The sequence below is a fragment of the Mustela nivalis genome (genome assembly GCF_964662115.1).
Source record: "Mustela nivalis genome assembly, contig: HAP1_SCAFFOLD_1942, whole genome shotgun sequence".
Classification (NCBI taxonomy): domain Eukaryota; kingdom Metazoa; phylum Chordata; class Mammalia; order Carnivora; family Mustelidae; genus Mustela; species Mustela nivalis.
The window spans coordinates 17,403-40,878 of record NW_028134722.1 but is presented as its reverse complement, the minus strand read 5'-3'; the positions used below and the strand labels follow the sequence as shown (position 1 = coordinate 40,878).

General features: G+C 37.2%; 1 protein-coding gene across 1 annotated transcript in view; it reads right to left on the bottom strand.

The window, feature by feature from the left end:
* Positions 1–2,087: 2,087 nt before the first annotated feature.
* LOC309858151 (solute carrier family 13 member 1-like) overlaps positions 2,088–23,476 on the bottom strand; it is a 37,010-nt gene continuing 15,621 nt past the window's right edge. Inside the window, exons 5-6 of the transcript XR_014308065.1 lie at positions 10,610–10,675; positions 2,088–2,693 (exon numbers count right to left, since the gene is read on the bottom strand). The gene's annotated coding sequence lies outside the window, so the exon portion shown is untranslated. The remainder of the gene's footprint in view (positions 2,694–10,609; positions 10,676–23,476) is intronic.

Genomic DNA, 23,476 nt, shown 5'->3' with positions numbered 1-23,476 from the left:
GAAACACCCCTTCGCCTCACCCCCAATTTGTGGGGACTTCAGTGAGGCAGGACAACTAATGGCAGAGTGCATTCAGGAGCTCAGAAAAAGGTAAACTCCCTATCATTTCTCTCTGGGAAAGAAGAAAGACCCATGGTACTGTGGAAAGAGAGAATCCAATCCTGACATTGCTCTGTTGGCTTTTTGAATAGTTACCAGTCTTCCAGTCTCAAAGCAGGCTTATTCTCACACCAGTTCTAAGCACACACATGTGTACACACATGCTCTAATGTACACTATATATATGTATATATATATATGTATATGTATATACACATAATATACATTATATATATTCAAACATATGTGTATTATGTATCTATGCTATAATAAATGTTTATATACTTTATATAAGATTATATTACATAGTATTTGTCTAAAGTACAGGTGATTTTCAAAGTAATAGAATTTATTTATTCATTCCTTTTTTTCCCAGCAAATATTCAGAGTTCTCACAATGATGCAGATACTATTTTGCATGCCAGGAATGTAAGTCAGACAGGGTCCCTCCTCTCATGAAATCCATCTTCAAGTCTGGAGTGAGCACATTTGCTCTAAATGAGCAAATAATAAAATATTTCGGGGTAAAAATAATTGTGATGAAAAAATTAAAACAGAGCAATAAAATTGAAAATGAAGTAAGTTGGGGAGTTTAGGCAAGATGTTGCCTAAACATTAAAAAATTTCACCCATCGATCATTTTTCTAAATTCTGTCCTCTATTTAGGTTCTTCCCTTCATGTTCATCAACCAGGAATCCAGAGAGGGTAGATGAGAGCAGGAGGCCAGAGTTTTGCCATATACTGCTGGAAACACACGGGTTAGACTAGGGGAAGGGAAAGCACTGCAGGCCTTTAAACTCTCCAGGGCTTCTCTCTGGTCCTGCTTGATCTCTGAGCACTGAGTCTAGGTGTGATGGGCAACAGGGAGCTGTGTACCTGCCCCTGATTGCTCCGTCCTGGCTAGTTTCCTCCAACGAATGCTGTGCTGGGTCTGGTACTTGTCATTCAGATGCATGCTAAATGTATTTATGAAAGTTTACTGCAGAAGGCTTTGTAATAAGGAAGAATACATAGTATGTGTCTAATGATGGAATACTGGTTAAATAACTTAACATGACAAATATGACAAAATGAATAAGAATCATGTTCTGAAAAGAAAGCTGTATTTTACCAATTCTGTAGCCCACAGCCCTTTTGATCCACCATCCACGCCTCCATCCCTCCTTCTTTCCTTCTAATTTTGTTATTAACATCCAATAAGGCATTTTTCTCCACGAAGTCTTTATCATATTACTTCAAGGGATTGAAAACATCCTAATTCTGTTAAAGTGACTCCATGTCATGATTTTGCACTATATCTAAAATCTTCAGTGGTCTCTCCCATTTAAGTTTGTGTCATCAAAACCGAGTAAGATGGTCGATAATCTGCTGCTAACCAAAGCAGCCCCAAACAGATGCCCTACCGTGGTGACATTGAAGTATTTTCTTCTGATTAGACGGTCATTAGCATAATTATTATAGAAATGTTACGACGTGAAGTAAGGGTGAATGTGGGCAATCAGAATTTTTTTAAAGATTTTATTTATTTATTTGACAGAGAGAGAGAGATCACAAGTAGGCAGAGAGGCAGGCAGAGAGAGAGAGGGGGAAGCAGGCCCCCCACTGAGCAGAGAGCCCGATGCAGGGCTCATTCCCAGGACCCTGGGACCATGACCCGAGCTGAAGGCAGAGGCTTTAACCCACTGAGCCACGCAGGCGCCTCAATCAGAATTTTTTTTAGAAGTTGCAATCTGTGTGCACTTAACTCATTTAAATAGCCCAACATGTAGTAAGGCCCTAAGGAAATACATGGGGTATGGGGGGAAAGGGGTGATGTCGATCAAAGGGTACGAACTTTCACTTATAACTAAATTCTTGTGGCCTAAGGTGCAGCTTGATGACTATAGTTAACAATATTATACTGTATCCTTGAGAGCTGTTGAGAGATCTTAAATGTTCTCACCATACACACAGAGATAACTACGTGAGGTGATGGAGGTGTTAACTAATTTTATTGTGTTAATCATTTGACAATATATACATATATCAAATCACCATGTTGTATACCTTTTATATAATACATCACCTCTATCTCAATAAAGCTAGAAAAAGAAAAAAGAAAACACTGGGGAATACTAAGAAATCACATCCCTTAGAAAAAAGCTATTTGTGAGTGGTTGGCTGTAAACACCTTAGAGAAGTAGCGATTAGGGCAGTATCCTCACCCAGAGGCTGCATCATTTCTGATGGCTGCTGGTAGAGGCAAAACGTATGGTGGGAACAATGTATGCAGGTATGGGTGAGTAAAGCCAGCAGAGACTGTGGATGAATGTTAGGAAATGAAGATGCAACTATTGGAAAGTGAGTTCCTTTCTAACTTACACTTTGTTTATAGGACGATATGTATGATGAGAAATATACAGAGAAATTACACACAGAAAATTATTCTTGAAGCACCAGTTCTTTTATTTGTTGGGACAGGTGTTCCAACTGCAGGGATGAGTTTTGATGTCCATTTGGAAGCAATTCATCTTGGTTTCCATGAACAAGCTTAGAGTCTGGTTCAAAAGTGCAGTTAATTTTATTTATGTGATGTGTTCTGGCTTCTGGGTGCCTAGAGAAACACAACTCAAATTACATTCTAAGAGCAATGTTGTAAGCAAGCTTCTCAACTTCCAAACAAACAAACAAAAGACCAAAAAGTACCAGGGGTGGGAACTGGGGAGGGTGCTTGGTTTTTGGTAAGAAAGCTCATTTTGTGATGTATGGAAATGGGGAGCAAAGTGGCAGTTCTATCATTGTATATCATTACAAAGAAGAAAAGTTTTTAAGGACTTCTCCTTCCTGTCTGAGCATAAAGCAAGTACCCAGAAAGTAACTGCCTTTCTTCAGGTCACTTGAACGGTATGATGACTTGGTTGCATTTGAAAACCAGTTTTGTATTTTGATCACGATAGTCAGTAAGAGCATACTGGACAACCATACTGACATCATGTAGTTTTCAATGATGACTGATGTGGAGATATGACTGAGAGGAGAAACTTCTCCCAGTGAGGCTACTCTGTGGCTAACCCTTTTTGTATGTAGTTAAAATAAACCCATTTTCCACCACATTTTATTTTGTAGAATGTCATACTATGGAAAGACTCTAGTTCAACAATAACCAAAATGACCCCATGACCAGGACAGCCTTAACATTCCTCTCGGCTTGCCTGACTTCAGACAGACTTCCTCTCTTTCCAGGCTCCTGACGTCCCTTTCCTCAGAGCATCTGCTTTAGAAAACATGTACATTCTTTCTCTGCCCCTTTGAGATATAAACCTTTTAGAAGCCTTTTGCCAGTATTAAACCCAGAAATGTCTTTCTCCAGGAGCTGGGAGTTATTTCTTTAAAATGTAATCATCAAGGAGACAGGGCCACAGTGTCTGTGGAAGAAGAGGCGGCTGTGTAGTTCTGTGCATGCACAGGAGCAAACATGGATGGCCTAATCACAGAGAAGAACATTCACAGGCTTAGGAGTAACTCAGTGGCTTCACACACTGACCAACCTTCCCTCCTAGGGTCCTCCAGGACTCTTCCACAAGCTCACCCCAGTGCCAACAAACTCTCCTGCTGTTGATTTCAATGAACATGAATTCAAACGCAATTCTGGCCTTGCTCTCCTGTTGCAATTGCTTTGCATAAAATCTTCCTTACTTGTTTAACTTGGACTGGTGGAATTTTTGCTTGGACACCCACCCAAATGTGATTATCTGTAGTGGGCATGAAAGCCTCTACTGTCCCAATGGGCTGCTTGATATAGTTAGTGCGACCAGAAGGGTTTTGGCGGAGGATGAGGGCAGGCCTAGATGAAAAAAGAATTTTGCATATAGTGGTAGGTCTCTACCGCTTTGTCTACTCAATCTTAATGAAAATAATAGAACAAAATTACAAATTACATTTCATAATTTGTGTAGCTATTTTACCACCGGTAGTTTGACAATCTCTGGTGTTAATAATTCATTCTGTTCTGTTTTGTTTTCTTGCAGGAATGTTATTGGCTGGAGTAGGGAAGAGTGTTTATACCCCCTATATCCTATGGATTGTTGAAAGAGAGAGAGAAAGAGAGCAAGGGAGTGAGCTATGTTTGTACGCCCTCATTCTTGCATACTTAGAAGAAATCTGTCTAGACTTACTGAAACCCCGAAAACAAATATCAGGGGCCATAGCAAAGAAAGCCACAAACCAGAGGGAGCTTTCAGGGAGCTTTCTGCCTTCATGTTAATTGCTTCAGACTTAAGGTAGTGACCCCTAAGGAGTATTGTTCTTAGAAAACACCTTTGGACTTTGGGAAGATTACAACCATTTGTAGATATCTGGTGGCTGTCCATTATGAATGGAGCTCTTAGAAATTCTTTAAAAAAACTAAATTAAAGAGTTGTGAAAATGTTAAATATAATTAGACTTCCTTTTTCTTGAGACTTTTGGTGATTATTTGTCTTACAAACCATCCCCAGCAGAATATGATTAAACCAATGAAAAAGGAGTTTGATTGTGGTGGTGATAATAATGGCAGTGGGGAGAGGTGTGAAGGGGTGAAGTCTAGAATAATAATAATAAAAAAATAATAAAGGTGGTATAATTGTCATCACCAGTCATTACCTAATTAGGCTGCCCTACTCTCTTAGAGACGGTCATAGCAAATTTAACAGCTTTATTTATATGTCAAAGATGGATTTCACAGATAACTAGCAAATTGCCTAACACTCTAAAGTTCTAAGCAAATCTCCTGAGTTAAAGTCAGTCTCTACAGGTGATGAAATCCTTTGAGAATTCTGCAGTGAGCTGGGTCTGGCAGGAGCTAGATAGGAGAGGCTCTTGCTTATGACAAAAACAAACTTTGATGCCCAAAGAAAATAGTTCTTTCTAAATCAATAGCAAATCAGAACCAGACATAAGTTGATCTTTTGAAGAACTCAGATGTCAGAGTCTGTAACCATTTTGAAGTATTGCAGCTTCACATCAGAGGTTTTCTTTGAAGATCTGGTCCAAAGCAGTTGCTTCACCTTTTAGAGGTTCCTATGATTTTAAGACCCTAAACTATATAGCATAATAAACCTAATTTCTGCACGGCTTCAAGGTCAAAAGTCTTTCACATGTATTATTCATTGTTCTGGAGGAAGTTCTTTCTTAGGGGGCGTCCCTGAAACGATTATCCACCCCCCACCCCCACGGCCTATCTTCTCTGAGAGATGAGTATACAAGTTTGAGGTGTAAAGGCATCCCCTCGGTGGTCCCTTTCCAACTACTTCTGAATCATTGTTTTTAGAAAGGCCAGACTTCAGCTTCCTGGTGCATAAACTCCACGTCTGCTGTGAAGTTCAAACATGTTGTTAGCATATGTTTCCAGGGACAGATGGGTGGAGCCTGGAAGCCTCCAACCAGGTTGCTACAAAGGGAACCTCCCACTAAGTGCTTACAGAATCCACAGGAATTCTACTTTGTTAACCTATCAGGCTGCAGACTTACACCTAATAAACACTAGAGATAATGTTTTTAAAACACTTTTTTACTGATAATATCTTACATTGATATTAATCATTGAAACATCTTAATCATTTAGAAAATATATTCACAAGCATTATCTCAGTCTATGAACTTCATAGTTACCACCCACCCATCCATTCTTGTATTTATTCAATCAATAATTTTGAGTAGTTACTAAGCACCAGATATACCAATATGTGCTACATGTATATAAACATATTTTTGAATTGAGGAAATTGAGTATAAGTTTGATTAAATGATCAGTTCAGCATCACAAAAGAGTAACGTTTAGGTCCAGGTCTTGCACACAGAAAGTAAGGCCAATCCAGTACCCTCCTCAGACTTTCAGATCTGAAAAGCCATTTACTCCGGCAGGACAAATGACTAGGACCCAGTGCCTGTTGCTGCTGAGATTAAGTTTGAGCTTTAAGTAGTTTTCTTCTTTTTTTTCCTGAGAAGCAAATCTTCCTTCCGTGTAGGTGGGAAGTCTAGCTCAGGAACCAGAAAAACCAGTGATGTTTCATCACTTCTCCAAGGAGAGGAAGTAGAAGAGAGAACTAAGTCAGGTACACAATGTTAATTTATATCTCATTATGATACATCAATGGGACTAAAATTATGTGATCATTATTCTTTGATTTGTATGTGCCCTGGAATGTTGGCCTCAAATAAAACTTGTGCTGTAATTTGTTAAAAGCATTTCTCCAAGAAGCTTACGATGTTAAAAAATGATTCATCTTCCTAATTTTTATAACATTGTGGTAAGGAAATGGTGGAAGAGGGAATTGAGATGATTTGAACAATGTCAGAGAAACTGTGAGACATAAACTGATATACACATAAACTGATTTAAATACATTAGAATTTAGTCCAAGTATCAGATAACATGGTAATGTTAATTTTACAACTTTATTAATTAATTCTTGGTTATATTGTATTAATTCTGGGTGCACCTTGTTATTCTTTTAGAGACTATGACCATGTTTCATAAGGATATACTTGCGGTTAACTTTTCTCCAGTATTTATGTATGCCAGCAAGGAAGCATTGCCTTATATATTGGTCTAGATAGGCCAGGTTGTGCCGTAGTAAAACAGTCATGAATTTCAGTGGTTAAAGACAATAAAGGCTTACTTCTGTATCAAAGCCAGGCAGAGGCTCGCTCTGCTCCCCAGAATCACTGAAGCGTTCTGGCTAAGTGCACAGGAAGATTTCTCCTGCCGCAACCTGGAAGTGACACAGGTGATTTCCATTCACATTTCTTTAGCCAAGACTAGTCCCACTGGCCTGCCTAAATGCAAGACCACCTAGGAAATTTATTTTCCCATGTGTTCAAGGACAGGAGAACTGGATACGTAGTATTTATCTCAGTATGTTTATAATACTCACAGCACAGTGATGGGGTTTGACAGCAGAAAAAGATGGAAAAGTATGTAAACCAATTGTCTAACTGAAAGAAAATACAACTGGCTACTTGATACTCTGTATAATTCTTTTTAGTTTAAAGTATCTGTTTCTCAATCCATCTTTCTACATATCGTTGATCACGATAAATAATTTTTTTTAAAAGAATTTCAATACATACTGTATCGCTCACAGTTCTCTAGAGAAACAGAACCCATAGGGTATGTGTCTATGTATGGAGAGATACCTATTTTAAGGAATTGACTCATGATTATCGAGGCTGGCAAATCCCAAATCTGCAGGTTGGGCTGGCAGGAGATCCAGAAAGAGCCAACGCTGTACTTCAAGTGCTCGGGCCATCTGCTGCAGAATTCCCTCTGACTAGGAGGAGGTCAGGCTACGGTTCTCAGGAATTCTCCTGATGAGACCCATCCACATTAAAGGAGCTAATCAGCTTTATTCTAAGTTTCTTTAAATGCTACTTTAAATGCTAATCTCATCCAAAACAACAATTACCACAGAATTATCCCGAATAACGTCTGAACACGTATCTGGATACCATGGCCCAGCCAAGCTGACACATAAAATTAATCATCACACATACTTCAATGTTATTCCACCAGCTATGGGAGCAAGAAGGATGTGCTTGCCCTTACGATCTGTGCCTTCAGCTTGAACTATTCTTTTATAGCCACATCCAGATTTATGATTCCATAAGAATCAGTGTGTCTAGTAATAATCCCTTCAGAATTACTGAAGATCAGTTTGCTTTTAAGCATTAAACTTACAAATGAAGTCTAAAACCTAATGGCACGGCTTCTCCTCCTTAGCCAGTAAATTCCTTGATAGCATTAGCTCTTTTCAGATTCTTAATCACTAACCCATTAAAATCTTCTCTAAAGGTTTTCCTCAGATTTTTTCTTCAAGTATGAAAATATTTCTACCCACCTAGATAAAATTTTAAAATGTGCATTAAAATTAGGTTCCTTTCTATGTTAAGAATTAGGTACTTAGACTTAAATAGCATGTTGAAAAGTAGGAAGTGTATTGTTGCCTGAAGAAAAGTCATCCAACTTTTATTAATAGAAGAAAGGAAGAAACTATCACCTATCACATAATAGCTGAAACAGGGGACTTCATGAAATATGTTTTTCTTTTGTGAGGAATACCGATAAGATACTTGATCTGTGTCTCTGAATTAATAAAACAAGTGTAATCATGTTGTCACCTATTTCTAGAGCATTGGATGAGGATTAATAAGATAATGTTGGTAAGTTGCTTGGTGAATCCCAGATGCAGGGCAGTGGGTGAGAAAGTAGTTAGTGAAGCACTGATGACAATATACTCACATGTGTACAAACAAGTACACACACTTCTAAGGTACACTTACATGTACATATGCATCATAATGTGTTCTACATGTTCCTACGTCATCTGGATCAGTGTTCTCAGCCTTCTCACTGTTGACATGTTGGGTCAGACAATTTGTTGTGGGGGCTGTCCTGTGCATCGTAGGACATTTAGCAGCATGTCGTGGTCTCTACTCACTGCAGGCTAAAGGCACCCCTCACTTCAGCTGTGACAAACAAAAATGTCTCCAGACATTGTCAAATGTCCCTTGGAGGGCAAACCACTAGTTTAGAGGTTAAGACAGAATCAATGGTAGGGAGTTAAAACATGAGAAAATTCATAAGTTAGGCTAAAAGGGAGCTTTTAAATTAAAAAGAGAATAAAACAGTTTTATTTTTTCAAAGTAATAGCTTAAAGGAGACTTTTTTTAAACTTGATATGTGGATCCCCCAAATTTATATTGGAGGAAAAAAGGACAAAAATGACTAAGATAATTTTGAACAAAATTGGCAGGGGAAGTGCCCTTTTGATTAATTATTATATTAATTAAGGCAGGGTGCTATTGAAATAGGAATAGGCAAATCGCCCAATGGAACATGATCAAGAATCTAGAAACATACACAGACACAAGACGTCCCTTAACATTTGTAGGATCTAGTGCAACTGGGCAAATGGAAACCCATATGTCATTTAATTTAGCGAATAAACAATTAAGTGAAATATATTTTATCTTTCTAATTTGACATATATACATTTATATGTATATATACTTGGAAGGCAAAATTGGAATTTATAATTCTTGGGACTCCTGGAGTTTCATCTCAGAATGTGGTGGCATAGGAGGAGCAAGCCTCAGACTCCAGGTCCTGAATCTCAGCCTAACCTTATTCTCTTTCCATTCTCAAAGGTCTCATGCACACCCATGTATGGACATCAGGACCCCAGCCTGTACATCCAAACTCTTTCCACAAATCCGCCAACACAGCATCCACTTGGCCAGCCCTCAGGCTTATTGTGGTATGGCCTGCCCTTGGGAGAAGCACATTGTACAGGCCGTGTAAGTGGGCCCAGAGTTGTTTGGGCATGGAATTTTAGGATCCAGGGTCTCTACCACTAGCTAGGTTTAAAACTGTCACATGGGCTCTGGGTGGGTCAGTCTCTTTCCTTGCTGTCTCCTCTTACCTTAGGAAGGGATGTGGCTGGGGGCACCTGGGTGGCTCAGTGGGTTAAAGCCTCTGCCTTTGGCTCAGATCATGATCCCAGGGTCCCGGGATTGAGCCCCACGTCAGGCTCTCTGCTCAGCAGGGAGCATACTTCCTCCTCTCTCTCTGCCTGCCTCTCTGCCTCCTTGTGATCTCTGTCTCTCAAATAAATAAATAAAGTCTCTAAAGGAAAAAAAAAAAAAAGGAAGGGATGTGGCTGGAGGGGGACAAAAGAAGACCCTTTAAAGCATGGGCCCTAAGCTAGAAGCTCCCCTTCTTGAAGTCTGTGGTATTGTCAAACACATGAGGAACATATAGGGAAATGGTTGTTTTTTTTTTTTAAAGACTTATTTATTTGACAAAGAAAGAGACAGCAAGAAAGGGAACACAAGCAGGGGGAGTGGGAGAGGGAGAAGCAGGCTTCCCGCTGAGCAGGGAGCCTGATGTAGGCTCGAACCCAGGACCCTGGGATCATGACCTGAGCTGCCAAAGGTAGACACAGAATGACTGAGCCACCCAGGCAATCCCGGGAAATGTTCTTATATGACAGAGTCTTTCAAACCAGTGGGGAAAGATAAGGGCGTTCAATAAACGGTACTGGAATAATTGATCATTTATATAGAAAAAATAAAATGATATCTTTTCCTTATAGCACCATAAAATAAATTCGAAGCTATATTAAATACCAAAATATTAGAAGCAAAGATTTAGAGCATTTTTTTTTTTAAATATCAGAGAATGACTATGATCTCATGTTGAGCCACAGGGGAAAGTCAGACAGAGGCAACACAAAATCTATCACCACAGGTTCATAATTGATATCCTGGTGAGAAGTTTAACAGAATATTTAGTTGCTCTGTAAACATTCACTAGAACACAGTTTAGGGCCTCAATTCAAAGATCTTAATTTGTTTTAATGAACAATGTAACTGTTGTGGCCACCCGACGGGGTCAGGATTGACTGTCTCCCTCCTCCTCAAATTTAGTTCCTATGTCAGGCTGATAAGCCCCACGAGCACCGCGAGTGTATGAAAAGTTGTATTACTCACATAATGAAGCTTTCTGAGGAGAGCAGGGCAGGCACCCAAGCAGATCAAAAAACCTAGAAGCCCAGTCTAATAAGGAGAAAAAAACATTAGACAAATCCCAATAAAGTGACATTCTACAAACTACCTGACCGGTACCTCTCAACACAGTCAAGATCGTTAAAACAAAGAAAGTCTGAGAAATTGTTAGGCGAGCCCAAGGAGATATGACAACTTAATGTGGTTTTATCCTGGAACAGAAACAGGACATTAGGTAAAACTAGGAAATGTGGTTAAAGAATGTACTTAAGTTAATAATAATGTATCTATATTGGTTCATGAATTGTAACATACCATACTAATTAAGGAGTCAATGAGAGGGGACACTGGGTGCACAACACAAATATTGTACTGTCTTTGTGATTTTCTATAAATCTAAAATTATTCTAAAAATAGATCTTATTTAAAAACTGTGTTAAAACTTTATTTAAAAACACCTGGGACCAATGGGTCAATAAGAGATTAAAGTCCCCACACAAGGATTATTCTTCTAAGGGAGTCTGGTATGTAAAAAGACAGTCTTAAAAATCGATGGGGAAGATATTAGACTTCTCACCTTATATTATCAGGGCGATAGGTTTATTCACACTGAAAACTTAAACATAGATGCTTATTCTCAGTATTTACAAAAATACATTTTAAATGGATTAAAACCAATGTTAAAGGCCAAACAAATATTTTAAAAGAAATTATAGGGAATAACTTTATAAATGGCATAGAGAAGGCTTTTCTTAGATGAGATACATATGGAATAAAACACAAGGGAAACATTAATTTGGTAAAAATTAATGAGGATTAAAGGCTAATTTAATGAGGGTTTAAATGTAAAATCTTCAACACAATTAAAAAAACAAAATAAACAAAGCCAAAGGATGGTCATTCACCAGGACAAGATATATGTAACTACAAGTGTCAAAGGATAACAAACAAGAATGTAAAGAACATATAAGGAAATCCTATAGTTTAATAAATAGAAGCCAAAAACTCAGTAGAAAAACAGGAAAATATATGAGGAAGCAATTCATAAAAAAAGAAATTTAAAATGTTTATTCTCATCAGTCAGGGAAATGCAAATTTAAATCATCAAATACTAATTATCCATTCATCAAATTGGCCGAGAGTATAAGAAAATTGCAAATATGAATTGGGGGTAAGCGAAAACAATCAATATTTTCGGTGTTGTGTAAATCAGTGTAGCTGCTTTCAAGGATCACTTGGCAACACAGTGACGGTGCAGATGTGTGCAAAGACAAGGTGCCTACTGTACAGACGTTCTCACAAAAGTGCACAGCGGGAGGGGGGCATCTGGGTGGCTCCATTGTTAGGTGTCTGCCTTGGGCTCAGGTCCTGTTCCCAGGGTCCTGGAATTGAGCCGCATCGCGTTCCCTGCTGGGTGGGGAGCCTGTTTCTCCCTCTCTCACTCCCCCTGCTTGTTTTCCCGCCCTCACTGTGTCTCTCTCTCTCTATCAAGTAAAGTAATTAAATCTTTAAAAAAGAAAAAAGAAGTGCACAAGGGGGCATGAATAAGGTTTTTCATTGCAGTATCAATTTGTTTTGTTTTGTTTAAGCTGCCTTTTTTTGAAAGCTGAGGTGATGATTTTATTTTTTTTAATTTTTTATTTAAATTCAATTAGCCAACATGGAGTACATCATTAGTTTCAGATGTAGTGTTCAATAATTTGTCAGTTGCATATAACACCCAGTGCTCATCATATCATGTGCCCTCCTTAATGCCCAATCACCCAATTATAATAATGAATCATTGCCAACGATCTCAGTGTATATCGGTAGAGGAAAGGCAAATGCTTCATGGACTATTCTTAAAAAGGTATTTTCTACATTCATTATAAACCAATGAAATATGCTACAATGTCATATTTTGAATATATATTGTTAAGGGAAATATATATACTGAAGAAGGAAGTATGAAGATAAACAAATGAGAAGTCAATTTTAAGTCTTATTTATCTCATCATGAAAACAGATCCCTAAAATGATTATGGCAATGTTTTAATTGATGTAATTTGAGTAACAATAGAAAATGTTTAAAAAGATTCACTAAATAGTTTTTGACCATTCACAACGATCTTTCTTTCGCTGATAAAAATTAGCAAAATTTTATTTTATTGACAAGGGCAAAAGTAGTTTGGCAAATACTGAGAAAATGACAAAATTTAGAATTAAATTTCATTCAAGTTCATACTATCTAGATTCCTTGAATTTATTAAGATTCTATCTTCAGAAAAATGATCTTTGTCAAACAATGTTTGAAGACAAGGACTGTTTTGTTTCATTTTCATTTCTGTAACCCCAGTCCTCCACACAATTTCTAGAGCAGAGTAATCATTCCAATATTGCTGAAGGAAAGCATGAGAAGTACATTTCCGTCACTATCATCTAAATGCCTGACAGCTAGCTGTTAAGTCTTGGTGGGCTCTAATGCAAGGCTCTTCATCATTTTAACATTATTCTCATCTACTGAATTATTAAACATTTTTGTCAATCTGATCAATTTAAAAAATGTATTCTACTTGTTTTTTTAAATGTAAAATTTTAAAAGGTATTTTGTCACAGTAGCCACCCTTGTTTTCTGTAATTATTTATCTTCTGTAAATTAGATTAATGGTATCTATAATTACAGTTAAAGGTAATATATATTAGTGGTCCTTAACTGGAGTAATTCTGCCCCCCCCCCCAGGGCATATTTGACACAGTCCAGAGGTAACTGAGATTGTCACAAAAGGAGGACGTCTGCTCCTGGCATCTAGAGGGTAGAGGCCAGAAAAGCTGCTACACATCCTGCAAGCACAGGACAACTCTGCACACAAAAGAGTTACTTGGACTACGATGTCGTAGTTATGTTGTTGGGAAACCCTGATCTATATTGCAGGGAGAAGGAAAGACATTTAAAGACCAACTAGTAAACTAGTTCTCCCCATCGAGCGAATGTGTAACAGAAATCAGAATCTCCCAGAACGAGAGATGTCAAGGCACATGGAAGGGCTGCATGTTTTCTTTGTTTGTTTTACTTCCTTCCCCCAGTAAGTCTGGTAGAAGTGCTGCTGTCCTCTTCCCTGTGTTTTAAGGAATGGGAAGTGGGGCAGAGCCGGGCTCAGGGCAGACACTCACCTCCATAGTGATTAGAAAGGAGGAGTTTTTGCCTAGAATAGAGAAGACTAAGAATTTGACTCAAAAGGAAATGAAAACTCTGAATCCCTTGGCCCTGCAACCCACAGATACATCACACAGCTAACAAAGGAACCGCACACATGCCGGCAGCAACATTAGGAAGTGGCTCAGCTCCCAGGAAAACTCAGAGTCAGATCCTCCCTCCATAGAGGGCCTGGGGACTGTAGATGTACTTTGCGTTATCTATTTGAGCACAAACAAAAACCATCCGATAAAGATGCAAAAGCAGCGAGTGTAGCTTTAGTAAATAACACCAAATGAATGAAGAAGGAAAAAAATAATAAAAAAAAATCCTGCGAGGATCATTTGTAATCTTCTACAGTCACTGGTGTGATTTTAAGTGTATTAAAGCCCAAATAATAAATTATGTTTGCCTGCCTTTGCATATTTTTCCATAGGCAATGCAAATAATAACTGAAATTATGCTAATCTAATCTGTTGTGACAATCTTAACTTAATCTTAACCATAAGGGCAAGAGGAAAATGCTGAAAACTTGTTTCTCACTAATCCTGCTGCCGCTGAATCTGAATTAAATTAATTTTTCACCTTTAACAAACTGGAGAGGCAAACATCAAATATATCTCACCATAGGAAGGTTAAAAAATGTTTTTATGACCACTCTGAATAAAATCTCTGCATCCAAAATATGTGAGTAAGCACATGGAAATCCCCCAGAATCGTGCCTGCTCCGTAAAATGTGTGAGCTACTCTTTTTATTAATGCTGGGCCCCAAGACAACTTCAAGTCTAGTGAGTGTCTCGTGACTAGCTGAGTGAAGACAGTGTAAGTGCGGTGGTCTAGTCCAGAAGTTCTCATGTGACCGGTGCTGACCATCATGGGGAAATATCTGGGGGAAACCTGGAGATACCAGGACCAGGAACAACAAGTGCACAATTGTCATTCGTTGTGTCTAGCAAATGTTCTTCAAGCAACCCTTCTCTGAGTCAGGAAAAGATTAAGTAATCTGGATAGGAACAAAAATCTGAGTAAGAAAAATCAGTGACACATGCCATCTCCTCGCAAGAACAGAAGAGATGACATCTTTTAGCTGTTTTGAAACAGGTGAAGGGAAGCATGTACTGATTATAGTGAATCAGTTAAACATCATACAGAATTCCACAAGAAAAGTAGCTCAGGGAAAAAGTATTTGTTCTGATGATAACATCAGAAATATAAAATCACCAAGGGACCTATAAAAATAAGACTGTAGACTCTTATTAAAGCACATAAAACAGGATCTGAAAAAATGTAGTACAAAAGAAAATGCAAATTGAATATAACCACAAATCAGTTGGTAGCAATAAATGCTGACAACATAGAGATATTACGGGCAAGTAATATCTAGAACATATGTAACAAACACAACATATGGTTCACACTGTATTACCAATTATTAGAAATATTTTTAAAACTTGTAAACATATGGTGCTATTTTAAACTATCTTTTTGTGGTTTACTAATTATATTACATTGTCATCATGAAGCATTGTCTGCGATTGATTTGTTGTAGTTTATTGAGATGTTTTGTGAAATAGTTCATGATCAATTTGTAAAAAAAAATACTGGAGAGTTGGACACAGTTACAAATATAGTAGACAAAAAACAGGATCATATTGAAAACGTTATTCCAATAATATTGAAAACTAAGGTGGAAGTCATTCATAACAAAATCTTAAAAATCTGAATTGATTTGTAACAACAAAGCAGAATTAAATCTATTTACTAACCAAAAATCTAGTTGGGCAGAGGGATGGAGAGACAGACAGACATGCAATGAAACAAGTAGAGTAGAATGTTAGTGAGCGGGGGGAGGGGTGAAGGGAGAGAATCTTCAAGCAGACTCCCTGAGATCATGACTTGAGCCGAAATCAAGAGTTGAATACTTAACCTACTGAGCCACCCAGACACCCCTCGATCACATTTCAATAATATTGTATAAACACGTTTCTATTATATTCTTTTATCCCCCCACCTCAGGCTTTCATATGCCACTCCCTCATTCAAAAGAACTTGGTCATACCTTCTTTAAAATCAACCTATCAATGAGCTTTTCATAGAAAAAAAGATCTTTGAGCACTCACATTTATCCAAAACACGAAAATGTGGGTTAAATGTTCTCTTCCAGAAAAAACCTCTGATTTTTTTTTTCCCCTAAGAGTGACAGAAATATTTATGACAATGGTACATTTTCACAGAGAATTCCTAGAACCCCTCACAAGGTCTTGCTTTAAAATAATGCTCTGTACAACAGGCTGAATCAGCCCCCAGCTAATTCTAATGGGAATCTCCCTCTAAATGCAAGTGGCAGTGGTGCGGGGGTGGAGCTGATTTTCCATCTCTTCCTAGAATGTTTGTATATACGCTGATAGGCATTAAGAACGAAACTTGGGAGACAGAGGGCACCATTAAATCAGCATTTGTCATATTTTTTTCCTAAGGGAATTTTTTAAAAAGGGGATTAGAAAATGTCAGTAAGAAAATTTTGGAAAGTCTAATTCACAAGCTGACATTTTTTCATGGAGAAGAGTTAGAAGATGCACTGATGATTGCTTTGATAGTTCAGATATTGTTGCTTTGCTTTAGGAGGCACTTAATCAGACTGCTAAGAAGGAACAATGTGAAAAATCTCTGAAAATGTGAAATTATGGTGTGATGCATATTTCAATTCACACAGACATTCTGAGTGCTTTGTAAAAAGGTACTCTATCAGTCACTCAGACAGTAAGAATGAAAAACAGACGGATTGTGAAGAATAAAAACAAGCGGAGGAAAATGAGGCTCCATACTGCTCCTAATTGTGCCGTGTTGCGTTCCTCTCTTCAGTTCGCCCAAGTTCAGGTGCAGCTGAGAAGTGATGTCTGCACTTCTAACAGCCAGTCTGTCAGCAGCACCTTCCATCCCAACCTCCATCTCCATATTTATTGTTCATCGCAAATTACTGTTTGAGTAGGGCTCAGGACGATGCCAGTAATAAATATTTATAGCTACTCCCACAAAAAACTCTTACCACTTCAGTAAGTGCAACATCACGGACACTGCAGAGGGGCTCAAGGCACAGCTTGCCAGCTTCTGTGGCCAAAGACATGTTAGGAATTTCACTGGACCTTATAGGGACCTAATTCAGCACAAAGCAATGGTGTTTTTTTGTTTGTTTTTTTGTTTGAGAGACAGCAAGAGAGGGAACACAAGCAGTGGGGAGTGGGAGAGGGAGAAACAGGCTCTCTGCAAAGCAGGGAGCCTGATGCAGGGCTGGATCCCAAGACCCTGGGATCCTGACCTGAGCCCAAGACAGAAGCTTTAGGACTGAGCCACCCAGGCACCCCAAGTTTGTTCTTTTTTAATGTTGAGTGATGTTTTTTGGTATGGATGTGTCACAGTTTGCTTAACCATTCACACTTTGAGTGACAGCTAGGTTGTTTCCAAGTTTTGCTTTGACTAGTCATTTGTATGTAGATTTTTGTACGAACATACATTTTCATTTCTCTGAAGTAAATGTTCAGGATTGCAGTTGCTGGGTCATACGGCAGTTTGGTGTGCAATCTTTTGTTAAGAAGTTGTCAATTTGTTTTCCAGACTGGCTGTACTACTTGTATTCCCACACACTGTCTGAGTGTCTGAGTGATTGCGTTTCTCCACATCCTTACCAGCATTTGGTGCTGTCATTATTCTTTATTTTAGCCATTTTATTTTATTCTTTATTCTTCATTATTCTTTATTTTAGCCATTCTGACATGGGTGTAGGAATATCTCACTGTGTTTTTAATTTGCATTTACCTAATGGATAATGATGTTGAACATCTTTACATGTGCTTATTTAACATCTGTATATACTCTTCTGTGAAGTGTGATCTTTGTATCGTGTGCCCACTTTTTAACTGGATTGTTTGTTTACTAAGTTTTAAGTGTTCTTCACCCATTATCAGTATTATTCTTTGTGGTTTGCAAATATCTTCTCTCATTTCATGGTTTGTTTCTTCATTCTCTTAATTGGATATTTGTTGAACAAATATAAATTTTAAATTTTGATGTCCATTTATTAACTTTTGCTTTCATGGATTATAGTTTTGGTGTAAAGCACAAGAACCTTTGGGGGCACCTGCGTGGTTAAGCATCTGCCTTCATCTGAGATCATGATCCCAAGGTCCTGGGATCAAGTCCTGCATCAGGCTTCCAGCTCAGCGGGAAGCCTCTGCCCTTTCCCCTGTTTGTGCTCTCTCTCTCTCTCTCAAATAAATAAATAAATAAAACAATTTTTTAAAAAAAGTCTAAGAACTCTTTGCTAAGTACTAGATCCATGAAGATTATCTTCCATGCTTTTCCCTAAATGTTTTAGAATTTTACGCACCACTTTACATTTAGAATTTTACATTTATGCATTTAAGTTCATGATCAATCTTGAGCTAATTTTCATACAAAGTATGAAGCTTAGGTCAAAGTTTTGTTTGTTTTGTTTTCTGTTTTTGTCTTTGGGTGTTCACTTCTCCTCTCCAGCACCATTTGCTGGAAAGGCTATCTTTCTTCCATTAGATTGCTTTTGTACCTTTGTCAAAAATCACATTTGGGGCCCCGGGGTGGCTTAGCCGTTAAGCATCTGACTTCAGTTCAGGTCATGATCCCGGGGTCCTGGGATCGAGCCCTGCATTGGGCTCCCTGCTCAGTGGGAAGCCTGTTTCTTCCTCTCACACTCCCCTTGCTTGTATTCGCTCTCTCATTCTCTCTCTCTCTCTGTCAAATTAATAAATAAATAAAATCTTTTAAAAAAATTTTAAAAAATAAGCATATTTATGTGGAACTACTTATGGGTTTTTATTCTGTGCCAACTATATATACCCATGTCTTTCCCAATACCACGTAGTCTTGATTACTATATCCAAACAGTAAGTCTTGAAGTTGGGTAAACTGTCTAGTCTGACTCTGTTATGACGCTCAAAAATTGAAATAAAGTTTATTTTACATTTCTTTGAATATTCTCACTGATATATGAGCCACTTTACAACTGATTCAATGTCCATAATCTTTGGATAATGGATTCAGAGGAGATTGCATCAGATGCAATAGTACTATTATAGCCACCAGTACTTGTGTGTGGTTATTGTCTCTGCTTTCCTTATAGGTTTTCCCAGGAACACCCATCCAGGATTACCAGTTAAAAATGCTCTTTCTTGGAAACTTGTTTTATATTTTGTAAAGTACTTGGCTAATGATAGGCTTTAAAAAGGAAGCCACTAGTAATGTTCAAAAGGTGCTTTCGGGAATTATATATAGTTGTGTTTCTTTGTTTACATTCTTTAGTCAAAGGAATATGAGAAGATAAAGAAGATGGATACAGGAGATGGAATGTGCATAGTGGTCAGTGGGACTTCTGTCTCCATGGGAAGACTGGGGTTCTTTATAACCTTCAGAGTTCTTTACAAAAAAAAAAAAAAAAAAAAAGGAAGTAAATACAAGTAATAATAGCTTTTAATAATATATTAACTATAAAACCGCTTTTAACTCAAATAAAACATCTAGCACATTAAATCCACATACAGTCCTGACTATAGCTGCAATAAAAGAATTCAAATTCCAGTTCTGAGGATGGATTCTGGCCCTGTTCAAATTCTAAGGAGGCCCCATGAATAGGTTCTATACGGAGGAGGATGAGGGCATGTCAGAGGAACCTACTAGATTCTCTGAGAGAGGATGCTTGCTCTCAGTGGACCCCCCAGGTCTGACCAAAAGCAATTACTTTCCCAGCTGAGATGGAGACTAAAAGTTTATGGAGAACATAAATGGAGAACAATATCAACGACTGTAGTCAAGAATGAATTCCCAGACCCCGAGGAATTACCTGTCATTATTTATTATTCACTTAACATTTTTAAGATGATCTACCCAAAAAGCCCTGTGGCTGTGAAGATAAAATATTCTTGTCAGATTACAACCTCTGTCAGAGAACTGTCTCAGATTGAATTTACCTTGGGGCTGAATTGTTCTCTGAGCAACTTCCCCAAGATTTTAAACTTGTTTATCCCTTAATTATTTTTACATGTAAACAATAATAACAACATGAGTTATATTTGTCCTAGCATCCTTCCAAGTATGGTTAAAACATCTTCAGTTTGGAATTAAAATAACAATTAAAACTATAGCAAACAATTTAGGACATTAATATTAGATAGCTATCATAGTATTGAAGTTGAATAAAAAGCAGAAAGGGGGTTCTTACACATTTTTTCTATGCTCTAGACTCCCTTAATCTTAAATTTTAAACCAGAATGCAGGTCTGACCATTGTCCTCCATTTCACATTCAGATTATTTAAGTGCACATTAGTTATTTCTTCATGTAGTAATAAATAAGTAGTATATAAATATCAAACTCAACAAATTCAAAATTGTATTCACTAAGTCACCCTCTACTTCCCAACACCACCATAGAGGCTCCTCATCCAGTATTTACTCTCTTATCTAAGAGCTGCATTATACACCAGTGATTAAAATTGGAGACTTCAGAGCCATCCAGTTAACTCAACTTGATCTGATTCTAACATTACTAGAGGAAAAAAAAAATTATAATTAAATCTGACTCTTCTAGATACTTCCACTTTTGGCAAAATGCAGTATGAGGAACAGGATTTACCTCTGTTTGAAACAACTTAAAGAGGAAAAATGATATGAAACAGCAGTTTTCAGACATTTGACATCATGCAACATAGGACAATGATCTCTGAAGGAGAGGAAATAGTTGCGTTCTATCATTATTCCAACTTATAACAAGGGGAGAGATTCCAGGCAGCAGTTCAAGAAAGGGGGAATCCAGGCAGATACTGGTGATCACGTGTTGAATAGATGGAGCTGGGAGTCTGAAGAGGACTGGTGGCTACAGTTTTCAGGCAGAGTATCAGAAGGGAGAAACATGCACAGACATGTGCAGAGAGATCTCCAGGAATCCTGTCTGCTATTCTGCTGACTACTGATCAACACAAGTCTCTTAGGAAACAACCTCAAGGTGAAGAAAGAACTAATCAAAATTATTAGCTGGGACAATTCCAGAAACTAACACAGAGCTGGGAATAATTTCGTGTTTCCACCAGCTAGAATGGAAAACCTTAAAATTAATGGCACATCAAGTGCAATACTCAAAAGGATATTGCCTTAGTAGTGAGGCAAATGTAGCTGTAGACTAAAGTGTTTTCTGGTCTCACCCAAAAAATCTTAAGAACAAACATCTAAAGGATCAAACTGTTTTTAAATAATGCAACTGTGCCCCAGAATAACACTCAAGTGTATAGGAATAAAAATATGTCTGATATTAAATAAAGTAAAATAAGCAATGTCTTTTTTTTCATGTGAAAAAAAATTACCAGGTAGGAAAAAGCAGGAAAATCTGACTTTTAAAATAGAGAAAAATCAAGCAATAGGCATAGAAGCAGAAATGACATATATGATAGAATTACTAGACAAGAACATCAAAAGTTATTAAAATTATATATGTTCAAAAAGGTAGAGAAAAATATGAGTATGTTCAGTAATGACAGGAAAAATATAAAAGACCCATATCAAATTTTTCGACTTGAAAATTACAATGTTTACGATGGAAAACATACTTGATGGAATTATCAGGAAATAATTGGTGAACCGAAAGAGGTAGCAATAGAAACTGCCCAAAAGGCTACAGAAAACATGACAGAAAAAACAAAAAGCAAAAACAGAGATTCAGTGTACCTTGAGATAATTTCAAGTGACCAAATATGTTTGTAATTATAGTCCTTGAAAAAAAAGGGTAGAGAGAATATTCTAAGGAATAGCAGATGAAGGTTTTCTAGATTTGATTTTTAAAAAGCTTTTTAAATACTTTAAAGCCTATTGAACCCTGAACATTAGAAACAAAAAAAATTATATCAAGGTACCTCGCAATTAGATCACATAAAATCAGTAATGAAGAACACCTTGAAAGGGAATAGGAGAGAAAAAATACACATTACATACAGAAGAACAGATTTATGAATTAAAGTACATTTATCATCAAAAAGAATATAAACTGGAAGACTGTGGTACATCTTTAAATTCCTGAGAGGGAAATATTGTCAATCTAAAATTCTATTCCAAATGAAAATATCCTTCAAAAATGAAACTAATAGATATTTTTTCAGACTTAAACAAAAGCTAAAAGAATAAAAATTATATCTGGTAGAAACTGAAATAACAAGACTATATAAAAGGAAAGAAGAATGTGGGGAAATATAAAACAATTTTTGATATTTTCAAAAGATATTTGACTACTTTTTATTTATTTTTAAAAATATTTTATTTATTTATTTAGCAGATTGAGAGACAACACAAGCCGGAGGAGTGGCAGGCAGAGGGAGAGGGAGAAGCAGGCTCCCTGATGAGCAGAGAGCTTGACATGAGGCTCAATCCCATGTCCCTGGGATCATAACCTTAGCCAAAGGCAGACACTTAACCAACTGAGCCACCCAGGTGCCCCTATACGACTGCTTAAGACAAAAAATAGTAGCAATGCATTTTTGAGTTTATGATACATTTAGAAATAGAATGTATGACAACAGTACACAAAGTGGTAAGGGGGGGTTATAGTATAAATTCTTCTAAGAATATTATACATGAAGTAATAACATATTACTTAAAGTAAATTGTGATTAAGTTAAAGATAAGTATAAATCTTCATGTAACTGTAAAAATCACAGTAAATAAGTCAAGAAGTGAAATAAAATTAAATAATAAAAAGTAGTCAATTAATACAAAGGGGGGCAGTATAAGTGAAAAATAAAGCATAGAACAAATAATATAGAAAAAAATAGCAAAATGGTAGATTTAAATTATACCAGTAATCACATTAAATATAAATGGTCAAAGCACTAAATTAAAAGACAGAATCTGTCATATTTAATTAAAACATAAGAAAATAAGATTTAATTATATTTCCTACAAGAAACTCACTTTAAATATAAACATACAAGTAGATTAAAGAAGATGTGTTTCATATATACAATGGAATATTACTCAGCCATCAGAAAGGATGAATACCCACCATTTGGATCAACATGGATGGAACTGGAGGGGACTATGCTAAATGAAATAAGTCAAGCAGAGAAAGACAATTATTGTATGGTTTCACTCAGATGTGGAACATAAGGAATAGTGTGGAGGACCACAGGGGAAGGGAGGGAAAACTGAATGGGAAGAAATCAGAGAGGGAAACAAACCACGAGAGACTCCGGAATCCATGGACAAAACTGAGGGTTACAGAAGGGAGGGGCTAAGGGGATGGGTTAACCAGATGATGGGTATTAAGGAGGACACATGTGATGATGAGCACTGAGTGTTGTATGCAACTAATGAATCGCTGAACACTACATTGACCACTAATGATGTACTGTACGTTGGCTAATTAAACATTTAAAAAAAAGGCTGGAGAAAAATAATCTATGTTAGAACTAATTTTAAAAGTTGTAACACTTATATTAGTATCAATATATTTCAGAGTAAAGAATATCAACATTGATAAAAAGAGCATTATATAGTGATAAAGGCATAGAGTGCATAGCAATTTTATATTTTAATTTTTTTAAGATTTTATTTGACAGAGAGAGATCACAAGTAGGCAGAGAGGCAGGCAGAGAGAAATGGGGGGAGAAGC